The sequence below is a fragment of the Harpegnathos saltator genome, unplaced genomic scaffold, assembly GCF_003227715.2.
Source record: "Harpegnathos saltator strain DR-91 unplaced genomic scaffold, Hsal_v8.6 scaffold839, whole genome shotgun sequence".
NCBI classification, from domain to species: domain Eukaryota; kingdom Metazoa; phylum Arthropoda; class Insecta; order Hymenoptera; family Formicidae; genus Harpegnathos; species Harpegnathos saltator.
Genome location: NW_020230692.1, coordinates 539,518 through 552,033, shown reverse-complemented (window position 1 = coordinate 552,033; position 12,516 = coordinate 539,518).

Genomic DNA, 12,516 nt, shown 5'->3' with positions numbered 1-12,516 from the left:
CGCGCAGGGGTTGGCTCGAAGGGGGTAAAACCAGGCAACAGGAATGCAGGCATCTGTTTCTGTATCCGGGCTTCTCATCCGCCTTATTGCCATCACCGTCTTCTTTCCCTCGACATCGTTCTCTCCCTCCCCTCCCTTCCTCTTTCTCTCTCTCACTCTTTCTCTCTCGCCTTCTCTTTTCCCATCCACCTCCTTTCCCGTCTTCCTACTGCTCTTTTGTTCGGAAGTTGCGAAGTTACGGCCTTTGTTTCCTCATTGAGGAATAAAGCAACAGCCTCACCGCGCCCCATTATATTGTTAAGAGAATATTTTCAGAAAAGTAGATGAAAAATTGTTGCGCGTATATATGTACCAGTTTTCGCGATGCAATTATTTTTCCGCGATACCAAGTTCCTTTCGCGCGCCAATGAGATGCACTTTTATTCCGAATTCTTTAGAGAGGCAGAAAGAGGGAGAGAGAGAGAGAGAGAGAGAGAGAGAGGGGGCGGAGGGAAGAACGAGATAGAACGACATGTCACGGAAAAGCTGGATTTGCGATCGAGCGATTTCGCGAGCTCTTTTGCTTTCCAAAACTCGGCACTTGATACGTCCGTCCGCCCGCCACAATCGCACACATTGGCCCACTCTTATTATTAGTGGCGATCGCGTTTGATTCGCGCGTCTGTGTACGGCGCGACATTTAATTAATTAATTTTAATAAATAGGCAAAGGTCGCGCTGCTATCGAAACGACTGCGTTTATTATGACCGCGATAGCGGAATCGCCGTTAACGGCGGATTCGATAGCGCTGAAAGAGCCGTTTGCTGATGCCGGGAATAGTGCACACACAGAATTGCATGAAAATAATGACATAATTACTCGTATATTCCTAATGGGATTTTCATTTCAATTTCGTCTAGAATCAATGAGGAATGTTTGATTTAATCTACCGGCTGCAATTACGCCGCGCAATTTAACGGCGTTTTACAATATGATATATAAAGCAGCTGATTCAAAAGCGCTCGGGCGTCGAGAGTACGTCGGGAGATTGATGAAATACGGGTTAAATAATTAATAGAATTGTCCGATCCACCGGCGTCATTTTATATCACGTCGCAGTGGATTGATTAAACACAGCTATCAACAAGGTTACGCGATTTGTTGCATTGTCGCATCGTCGCCGTAACGCACGGCGGCGGGGATTGAATACACCGTAGCGGCTTAAAGCCTGCCGGTGCATACGTAATTCCGCGTTGCACCGCGCCGCGGCCACGCTTCTTGCGGCCTTTTTCGCGCCGTCGCGCCACGAGCGGCGACAAAGACACGGCCGGACCGCGGCGCGGCGCGGCGCGGCGGCGTTTCGAGCCGGGGAGATCAAAACGCGCACTCGCTGCTCCTCCGCCGAACTCGCACGAGCCGCGCACTTTTTCCGAGCCGGCGCTCTCCTCCGGACCTTGCTTTCTCTTCTCTTTCTCTATTTTACATTCAGCCGCTGGCTCTTCCACGCTCGCATCAGCGCGGCTAACGCGATCGCGATCGCCCGTCGAAGTTCGCCCGTAAAATTGATCGCGCGTTCGCGCTCCCTTCGAGCCGAGCTCGCGCAAGTCGCTGCGGACCGGCATAACGACGACGGGGTGATCGGTCAGGTGAACGAAACGCCTGTACACAGTTGCACACAGGGACCCCAGGAAACGAGCTTACTCGTGCATTCTGGGTCCGCTCTTTGGCGAAGGCGGGCGAAGGCTCCTCTCTCTCGCGCGCGCCTGCAGCGGCTCTCCCGCGCGCGCGTTCGTTCGTCTGACGCTTAATACCGGTTTCACGGCTTGATAAGCCGAAGCGTGTAATTTTGCAGCGGCTCCGGAGAGTCGGATAAGCACCAGGTTTTCTAGTTAAGTGGACCACAAAATTCGGGGAAGCCTATATAAGGCTTTTCGAGGTAGACGGCGATCAGTTGAGTCACGGAGCTCCGCGGCACAGCATCGACGGCTCTCTCCGGCCTGCCCTGCGGCCGGCGCCGCCGGCGGTGCGGCCTCGCGCGAGTAAATTGGAAGAGGCAAACTAACTGACAACGACGACGACACACGAGGAGAATCGTGTCGCGCGCGCGGGGACATGCCGATAGCTCGAAATGAAAGACGAAGGAGAGCAGGGGAGAAGACGGTTAGGAAGCGCGCGCGCGCGCGTCGCGGCGCGTCCCAGCGATTCCGTGATGTAGACAGGAAGGATGTTCGTCGAGTGCCATCAACTTAACTCTCGTGCCATGGCAGAGCGAGCACGGCTCCCGGAGCTCCTTGGACGAAGAGAGCCAAGCCGGCATAATAAGCTTTGTGTGCACCGACTACCGGGAGAGGAGAGGATCCCTCTCACGGAGGGCTGAAGAGCTGGCGGCGTAGCATCAGCAGCGTCGGCAGCGACAACGCAACGAGGAGCGGTAATAGAAGAAGCCTTTGCCTCCTTTTTCGTGCCTCCGAGAGGAGCTGCACTCTCGTGTCTACATATGCGAGAGCAGCCGAAGGATGGATCACGAGGGTCCTCTCCGGCGAAGCCGGGCCGTGCGTATCCTGGACACTCGACCGGATATTACAAGCGCGCGCGCGCGCGCGCCATCATCGCGACGAGCGTCATCGAAGAGTGCGGAAAGTTAATTACGTGCTTTCCGTCGGAAGCAAAGCCGCCGTCGACGATGCGCGGCGCGCGCCTTTCTTCGCGTCGCCAGCGCGTTTTTTGGCTCTGCCCTTTCAAGCCGGCGCAGCGCGACGCGATGATGCTCGTCGCGCCGGCAGCGCGTGAACAAATGGCGCGCCTTTGCGGAGGAACAATTTCGCCTCTGCAACGTTCGCCGAAGGGACGCCGTCCCTCCTCGATCGCGTATGCCACCTTCATTGTCACCTGCGCGACGTTGCTCGCGGTCTCCTCTCCCCCCCCCCGCTCTCGGTTGCCGAGAGTCTGCGGCGGAATGTCGCGTGTCTTTCGTTACCTCTCATCCTCACGCTCTTTTTTTCTCCCTTTCGCGCGTCGCGACGAATTCTTTTATTTTTTCCGTAACACGCTTTGTTGAGCCGCGACTCGCCGCGTATCGACGTCGAATCTCCCAGCTCGCAAGCGGAGCTTCGCCGAATCGTCGTCGGCGACATAATTAGCCGCCGACGACGGCGGCGGCGGCGGCGGGATGAAAAAATACACCAGGAAGCGCGCACTCGTGACACACACGGGGGGGTTATCATCCTTCGTAATCGACGCGCTGTGTTATAAGAATACGCTCCTCTTATAGCTTTCCGCGTTCATATATGGTGCGCGCGGTTACGACACGGAGATGTGGTGAAATGATGCGAAGGATTCCGATATCCGATATTCCTCCTCCGCTTAATCGAATTTTTTATTCGCGCGTACACTTTTCGCACACTCATCCGCGCGCGCGTACGGATGATGAATTACGTAGCGCCGCGCGCTTACGTGAGAAGTGCGGTCGCGTAATTCTCCGTCGCATGATCGAGGCCGGGTATTATAGTCAGCGCGTGCGCCACCCACCTAGACTTGAATTAATCGACTTGAGCGGACTTTGGCCGTGAATATCTGTCTACAACATGTTGGGGCTGTAAGTGGGTTAAAGGCACCGCTCCGCTAGCTGTTCGCCGAGTAAAGTGCATAGTTTGCTCGCGCCGCGGAAACAACGGATCGGCGGGCCGCCTAACCGAGTGAGCCTCCGTGAGCGGGGCGCAAGAAAAAGGTCCGAGTAGAGATCGTTAATGACGCGTGTGCAGCCTTGAGTCTCCCGGAGACCGACCTCTTTATCGCAGCGTCCTCTCGCGCGTCCGCTGCGCCGCGCCGGTCGCGGAAAAATCGGACGGCGCGCTTCTCCGAAAGAAGCTCGGCTCGCTCGCTCGCGTAAAATTGCGCGATTCGGTGCTCAGCTCAGTCTTATTCGCTGGCATGTGTGTCGTATTTTCTGTCGCTTCGTTCTTTTGTGCACACCACCAGAGGGCTGTTCCTTAATAAATATTATTATTATTATTATTATTATTATTATTATTATTATCGTCATGTTAATCGCCACACGCCGGCTCCTCTCGGCAGCCCGACTGTCGTCGCCCAGACTAGAAGTCACGCTCGCATTGTCTCCCGTCCCACATCGATTCTCTGTCACTCTCAGCCGTTCGGGTATCGACCAGCGATCGGACTTCGTGCGATCAGCGCACGGCGACGCAGCAACATGTAAACAGAGACGGGGAACGACCGCGAGGTCGAGGAGAGGTCGGCCGACTGGCCAGGCTCGCCCAGGCGAAAGTGCGCTCAATCAGCTCTCATTACTACGAAACTCTCAGCCGGCTCTCCCGCGAGTTCGTACTTCACGCTGCGCGCACGCTGGACACGGCGAGAGAGCGGCGGGGTGAGCGCGCGGTTTACCCGACGAGACCGAGGCACAAGCCAGCGCGTGTCTACAAACGGAGGAGGACACCGCGCGTCGTCGGTTAATCCGGCCGCATCGGTGTGGCCATCGAGTCGCGTCCATTGTACCTCATCATTGTCGAGATCTCCGACGAGTCCGATGCCCGAGCGCGATATCGGTATTTCCTCTCCCCCCCCGTTCCCCTCACCCTCTCACCCCTGTAGCCGCGAGCCCGCTCCGGGCTATCGTTTTGACTTAATTCGACAAAGCGCCGAAGCACCGGTGGAAACGCCGGGCGAGCAGGGAGCGGCGGGAGCCGCAGACTCAAGCACTCGTTGATTTTCCGTTTTCATATTCGATATGATCTGCCGCGGCATTGTATTCATTGAAAACGAGTCGACCGCACGCAAGATCAGGAGCCGGGCGCCACGAACGAGAGTGGATCATGGAGGCTTCGGCTGGCTCGCTCGCGATGACGCTGCTGCTGCTGCTGTTGCTGTGCTGCTGCTGCTGCTGCTGCTGCTTCTGCTTCCGCTGGTGGTGGTAGTGGTAGCCGTGGTGGTGGTGGTGGTGGTGGTGGTAGTAGTGGTGGTGGTGGGTAGGTCGTCGCGGTGGTTGGATGTATGGTTAGTTGGCAGGTAGGTAGGTTGGCTGGTTGGCTGACTGGCTGGCTGGCTGGCTCTCTGGATGGTTTCCCACTCCAACTAATGAAAGGAGATTCGTAGCAGGGTCTGGAGGTTGCCCGTTTGCCCGAGGTTTAAAGTCGATGTGTCCTCTTCATCGTGAATCACGACGGTGGCACGAAACAGGAAGCGTGGCGACGGACGGGCGAGGGGGGGGGGGCAAGGGGTGAAGGGGCGAGAGCAGCCCCAACGTGGAATCATCCGAAGCTCCGTGCGGATTAGAATATCCGCGGGAGGGGGAATCGAGTTTCCCGAAGTGGTTTTATGAGTCCCGGCCCGGTTTATGATTTCCTCGCCGTGGTGAAATCCGCTTGCCTCGCGCTCTCGCACCTGCCTCTCTCGCGCAAGACTATCGCGCGACTCGCGCCGACAAGCGATCCGATCCGATCGGATCGGATGGCTTCATCGGGCGGATTCCGTCGCTCGATAAACACGTCAGCTGATTACGCGTGTAATCTCCGTGGATGCTTCCTCTCCGCGACACGCTGCGCCGCGTCACGCTCGTCACGAAGGTCCGCGGCGCGGGCGCGGGCGCGGGCGCGGGCGCGGGCGCGGGCGCGCGCGGTGGCAGCGCGCGTCGCGCAAATTGTCGCCTCGGCGGAGGAGATTTGCATCGGGATGAATATCGAACGCGAGTCTCGCGCGAGTAATCGCGCCGTGGAGCAGCAGCGATGCGGAGCGCGCGGAGGACGTTTCGTGAAACGCGAAAAGATCACCTTTGCCCGAGAGATTGCAGGCCGCCCCTGCTGGTTCGCTCACAAATAATATGAAAATTCGACATATCGCAGCCGACGATGCGTATCTTCGATAAAGTAGCAATCGCGATCGCCGCAAGCGCTTCTCCTGCGACGCATCCTGTCGATTAAGTGGGAACGCACAAAAGCGCCGCAAGAACTCGCGGCCCCCGCAAGCGGACGAGCCATCTGATTACGACGGACGACTCGCACGCACAGAAGAGAGACATCTCTCTCGACGCGTCTCCCCCTTCTCTTCCTACCCCTGCCCCGCGGCCTTCGGCAATCCTGCCATGCAGATGTGAGCGGCGTCTTCGCCGTGTTCGCGGGTCCGCGACCTGGTAAACAAAGGGATGAGCAACAACATGGTGGCGGGGAAAATGGAAATCACAGACGGAGGCTGCAAGTTTCAAGCGAGGGCAGGGAGGGGGTTGGCGAGAAGAGGAGCATCCGCGAAAAGTTAGTATCGTTGATTTCGAGGCAACGAGTCCGCAGCTGCCGCAGCGGATGAGATGGATGGCGCGGAATGTAGATCGTCGAGAGGGATGCGGACGGACGGACGGACGGACTGACGGACGGACGGACGGACGGACGGTCGAGCGCATCGTTGAAGGGTTGCACTGAGTGAAAAGGGATGCCGGCGGATCCCGATGGCGTTGCATCGGCGAGAGCTGCAACCCCATAGGCGACTATGCGCGCCAGACCGCTATCGGGCTGCAGCGAGAGTGGTGGCATGGGGCGGAGCGACGTCGATAGGAGGGTTGCTACCGGCCGTTCTCGGGGTGCCCTTGACGGAGGGTTGGATCGGCGCGAGATTTCATGCGCGTAGAGCGCAACGCCGCGCGCGCGGGCCGCATGCGGCATGCGACGTGCGCGCGATTTTTATGCTTTTGCGTACGGCATTTCCTCCCTCTCTCTCTCTTTCTCTCTCTCTCTCTCTCTCTCTCTCTCTCTCTCTCTCTGCTCCTCTCCTTGCCGCGCCTCTCTCATCCTCGTGGCGTTGCTCGTTCGGCAGATTAACATCGCGGAGTCTTGGCTTTCCAAGATCGCGCGTGATTAGGGCAATACTCGTCGATCGGCGCAATCTTTTTATCGAATATTATACGGCGGCCGCCGCTATGGCGATAGGGGATGAACGACTCGACCGACACGAATCTCCGCGGAAGAAACGCGGAGATGCCCCCTCCGTTGCCGAAAATGTATTTCACACGCCGCTCGCAAGGAAGCGGCGACTATCCTCTCAGGCCGCGTCGAAATAATTATTTTCCCTCGCAAAGTGCGCGCATCGCGCCTCGCCGCTGTGATTTTCTATACGGCCGCGCCAGCTGACTATTATCCCGTTAATCATTACATAATACCGCGAGAGGATATTCCGCGAGCGTGCGTTTTATTTACAGCATCACTGAATAATCACGCTTTCAAATGGACGAGTACGTAGCGTGGGAGTGCCTTTCGAGTGTATTAATGAGAGAAGAGGGTGTGCGTAATTTACTGACGAGGAGAACAGGTAAAGAGGGAGGACAAAGGGGAGACCTGTAATAGGCAACAGGCACATACTACACACACACACACACCCGGTATGTATACACTCACCCGCTGGGGTGTCTCGGCGCAATTTAATTTGACGTTTAAGTGCACGTATTACACCGCGGCGCTCATTGCAGCGACGCGACAGTTAATGTCGCAATGTTTGACGCCTTTTGTTCGGCGCATCGCACGGCCATCGCGGCGATTGATTTTCTCACCGCGGAGGATACACATTGTTACCGCCGATTATTGTCGCGAATAATTGACTATTAATTTGTATGTTTGTGCGGGCTTAATAAGTTAACCGTATTCAAGTAAAAGAGGAAGCACTAACGCGAGAATTTCGCGCGGTTAACGGCACACGCGCGTTATCGGACGCGCCAGCTATTGGGTTAACGTGAGTCACGCTCGCGCGCCGCTTTACGAGATTAATTATTGTTTATTCGCCCGTTTACGGGGCCTGCGCGATTTGCCGGCCGGCCGGCGTTACGCGGCACACGCATGCTGTCTTTGCGACGGACGAGCGCATTCGGACGAGCACGTGCGGGCTTGTCCAACTAGAAGAAATCTCATTCGACGCGCGTACGTCGTGTTTCGCCGCGGGGACCAGACGACGCGACAGAGAGAGAGAGAGAGAGAGAGAGAGAGAGAGAGAGAGAGAGAGAGAGAGTGTGTGTGTGCCTCGTTTTTTTCAAATATTCGCCGTTCATGCGGATCTTATGTTATACGTCGATTTGAAGGAAAGCAGCGGTCGGTCAGCGGCGGATCCATCGGCGGCCGTGTGAAAAAAGCCGTCGTTGACGCGGCAGCATCGCGACGCGTCGTGTTTCTCCGCGGCAGCTCGACAACGCGGAAGAGAAGCCGCTTCCGCTAGCTGCGAATCGCGCTGCGTTCGCGTTCCCGCGCGGAGTCAGCTCTCGCGACCGCAGAGAAAGAGAGATGGAAACCGAGAAAGCGAGAGAGAGAGAGAGAGAGAGAGAGAGAGAGAGATACGCGCATCCCCCGAGTGTGTACGCATGTAAATGACAGTGGAGGGGTGTCGAGTCGGCGAGTGATGATGAGCAAGAGAGAGGGAGAGAGATGAGAGAAGGAGAAAGAGAGAAAGAAGGAGAGAAAGAGACAGAATTAAAGAGAAAGAGAGAGAGAGAGAGAGAGAGAGAGAAAGCGCGCGCGTAGAGGGTGAAGGAGGGTAACAGCGACGAGATAGACAGCGGGAGAGCGAGACGGAGACGTGTTGTAGGCAGTAGTCGCGTTACTTCCGGTCGAGCGGGCGCTGCGCCTGGCAGCTGCGGAGTTTGCAGGAGGCTGGGGGGTTGTTGTTGCACATCCACGCGCCCCTTTTGCGTGCCCATCCGTCCACCTCCCCCTGCCGCTCCCCGCTCCTCCCCGGCGGTGCCCCGCTTCCACCCCCTCGCCTGTATCCGAGTCTCAGCCAACCCCCGCTGCCCTCCTCGCTCGTCCCGCGCGCGCGCGCGCGCGCACGAGGCCCTTTTTTATCGTGCCGTATCGTCACATCGGTTCGTTCTCTAATTCGATTAGTTTAAATGGCATTAAAACAATCCTGTTGCGAGTCCGGCTGACGCGCTCTCTCGAGCGCGAGTCGCCGTGCTCTCGCAGCTGTTCGCTTTCCTGACCGAAGTGCCGCGCTCGCAGGCTCTTTCTCGCCGGGCGAGTCCAGCCGCGATTTTTGCGACCTCGATTCCTCCGACTGTGTGGACCGACCGAGTTCCCTCGGAGCTCCGCGCCGAGCTCTCGAGTTCCTTCCGATGATCTTCGTGTCGCGATTCAAGAAGGCGGGAGACTTGATACAGCGGAAGCGGAGCGAAGGACGCGAGCGTCTGCTCGCGGGAACGCTCGGCTCGGCGCAAATAAACAGCGAGGCGCAAAAAGCGGCCGGCGGCAGCGGCGGCGGCAGCGACATATATCCTGCGGCGCGTCAAAGGCAATACGCAGCGCGCGGCGCAGAGCGCCGAATCGCTCCGGGGTCAGAGGCCATTAGGCCCGTGAGTTATGAGACAAGTTCTAATACTCCAATAATCCGGCTGTCGATCGCTTAGCTCGCCTATACTACACACGAAACGCGCGGCTGTGCGTGCGCGCGCGCGGGCACGCGCGAGCCGAACTTTATTCGAGCCGATCAGCCGCACGCCTCCCTTCCATTTCGCCGTGCCCGACCCCGAATCTTTCCCTTCCTGCCGGCCGTCGCTCGTCCCCCCGCTCGCCCTTTCGGACCTCCGGCGCTCGCCGCGTTTCTCCCTCGCTCTCTCGGCCGCCGCGAAAAACCTTCCACCCCGGCCCGCCCCGGTTCGCCGCCAAGTCAGTGTGAAATTCTGCAGCCCTTATTAAAGCTCGCATACCACCCTCCCTGCGAGACTCGTCGTTCCCGGCGCGAGCACGAACAACAGCCGGATCATCGCGGCTTCCTCCTCGACGACGCTACCCCACGGAGTCGCCCGGCACACGTCAGATACACGTAGCCGCCCCTGCGAGCCTGCATCGTATCTGAAATGCAAACTACAAGTTTTTTGCGATGCGTTCCCCGAGACTCGAAATCGAATTTTTCCGCGCGTTATTCACGCGCCGTTGTTTCTCCCGCGCGCGATGTTTTAAACAGTATCCCCGCGTGTCGCCTGCGCTCATTCCAGTTTCGGCGAAAGCGAGTGTCTCGTGTTTTACATTCAGCCGAGCACCCCCTCGCCGGCGCGGCGCGACGCGGCGCGCGGAAATATATTTTTACTTCGTCGACTCTCGGCCGACGACGACGACGACGACGTTTCGGCGAACGTCGCCGCGATCAGCACACTCGCTGACTCATCTCGTCCCGCCGCACACATCCGCGGCATTCGCAAAACCGTGGAGCAGCCGAGCGATCTCTCGCCGGGGTCGAGAGAGAGAGAGAGAGAGAGAGAGAGAGGGAGAGAGGGAGAGAGAGAGAGAGAGAAAACGCGCGCGCGAGCTGTAACTAAATTTAAAATTTTTACTTACTTCCAGGCTACTGCACACCCCTCGAACCCCCGTCATTACCCGCTGCAATCAGCGAGCCCCCGCTCTATCCATCCCCCCGTGTCGCCAGGCTGTGTGTTTCCCTCCGCGATCTCCTGCCGCCGTCTTCCGTCGCGCCTCGCGCGACCGCCCGTAACCGGATTAACTGCAGCTATTTGATAAACGGCCGATACAACGGACAGCCACGGGGAAGCACGGGCGCGCATCCGAACACTTCGCACGGATTTTTCCGCCGCGCCGGGGCGAGCGCACCGTGAGAGCGAGCGAGAGCGTTGATTTCGCGAATCAGCGCGTGCTGAGGCGGCCGAGAGCGGGACTTTGGTAAACTCCAACTGTTGTTGTGGGAACGCGCGTGCCTCGGGAGCTAAGATGCCCCGCCGGACATCAAACTGAACATTCTTGCGGCGGTCTCTCGAAGATGCGCTCCGAGAAAGAGAGATAGATAGATAGATAGAGAGAGAGAGAGAGAGAGAGAGAGAGAGAGAAAGGGACGAGTTTCACGGCGGCGGGCGCGTTCGATTGTCGTCGCCGCGCGAAAAATCCGCGACGACCGACGCGCTGCGAACAACTCTCAAATCGACGAACGCTCGAGTGTCTTGCCCGTGATATGCTTCGGGGATGAAAAAAAGAAAGAGGCACAGGAGGAACGCATCGTGCACGCTCTACGACTAACAAGGAACATCCGCAAAGTGTGTATCTCCGATTCCGACGAAACTTGGCATATTTGTAGAGTAGCCAAACATAAGAGACCTGTATTTTTTTTATCGGCAATGGCTCAGGTTTAAGGGGCGAAGCTGCCGCTCAGATTTTCATCCCCTTTATGCTATCTCGGTAATTATTGCAGATAGGAAAAAACTTTTTCGACAAAAATTGTACAGTTTTTTATGCCGTACAATTTTTGTTCGAAACGTTTCCCCCCATCTGCAATAATTATCGAGATAGCATGAAGGGGATGAAACTCTGAGGGGCAGTTTCACCGCTTAAACCTGAGCCATTTCCGATAAAAAGAAATACGAGTCTCTTATTTTTGGCTACTCTGCAAATATGCCAGGTTTCGTCGAAATCGGCGACGCACACTTCGCGGGTGTTCCTTGCGAGTGGAATCGTCGCGGTGATTATGCCGGCCACGGCCGGGCGTAACGATTTTTCGCCGTGCCGGGAAATCGCACAAGCGCGCTTCGTCATGCTCGATCGACGACCGTCAGAGCGATTTCCTTCCGACGGGCGGACGGAGTATGCAGATCGACTTTTTATACCCGCGCGGTGGGCACCGGGATCGCCGGCGAGGATTCGGCACATAGAGGAGAAAGAGAATTATTCCGCGAGCGTTCTCGATTACCATACGCGTAACCGGAGATTTTTACCATTCATGCGCCGCCGTGTAACGAGCTTGCGAAATGCACTTTTGCACGGCGGCGGGGCGGGGGCGGGGGCGAGGGGGGCTGGGAGGACGAAGGGTGCGCGAATGTGCGCGCGCGTTCTTTCGTATTTGAAATATGAATATTACTTTCACGAGGAGGGCCGCGTCCCCCCCCCTCCTCCCCCCCGATGATGCGCCAACAATTCATACGGCAATTTGCGCTTCTCATTTGGTACGCATTTTAATCTAAAAGAGCATTTTGTAGAATTGTTTTATCATGACCGACGATCCTTTCCATCCCCCCGATTTGCGCGCGCGGTATCTCCCTCCGCCCCCGTCCTCTCCCTCCTGCCCCTCCCCTCCGCCGTCCTCCCGCCGATTACACTCACGCTGCGGTCCGCGCGACGGCGATTTTTTGCCCGCGACGGCGGCAATTTAGCAAGTGATATTGTTACCTTTCATTTGTACGAAAATCATTAATTTTTCCGCATTTTACGGCTTATTGATCCACAATTAAGCGAAAATATTTATCTGAATATGGAGATTGAAATGAAATGTGACGGAAAAAGTGGCCGGTATCGCGGGGTTTGCACATAATTTATTAATGCGTATTATATGGCCCGCGGATATCCAAAAGAACGGAATGCCCGCCTCGCATGTGTTTATATGTTTATGCGCGTGTGTGTTCTTTTTTCGCGTCGCTTCCGCGAACGAGTCGGTTATACGGGCAAAATCGAGTGAAAATACAATTGCTCGGAGCTACCTAACAGAGAAATGAGATTCGGCGCTGAGCGGCCCGTCGACAACGCCAAGAACAACGGCCGCTTCGGCCGTTGCGCGCAA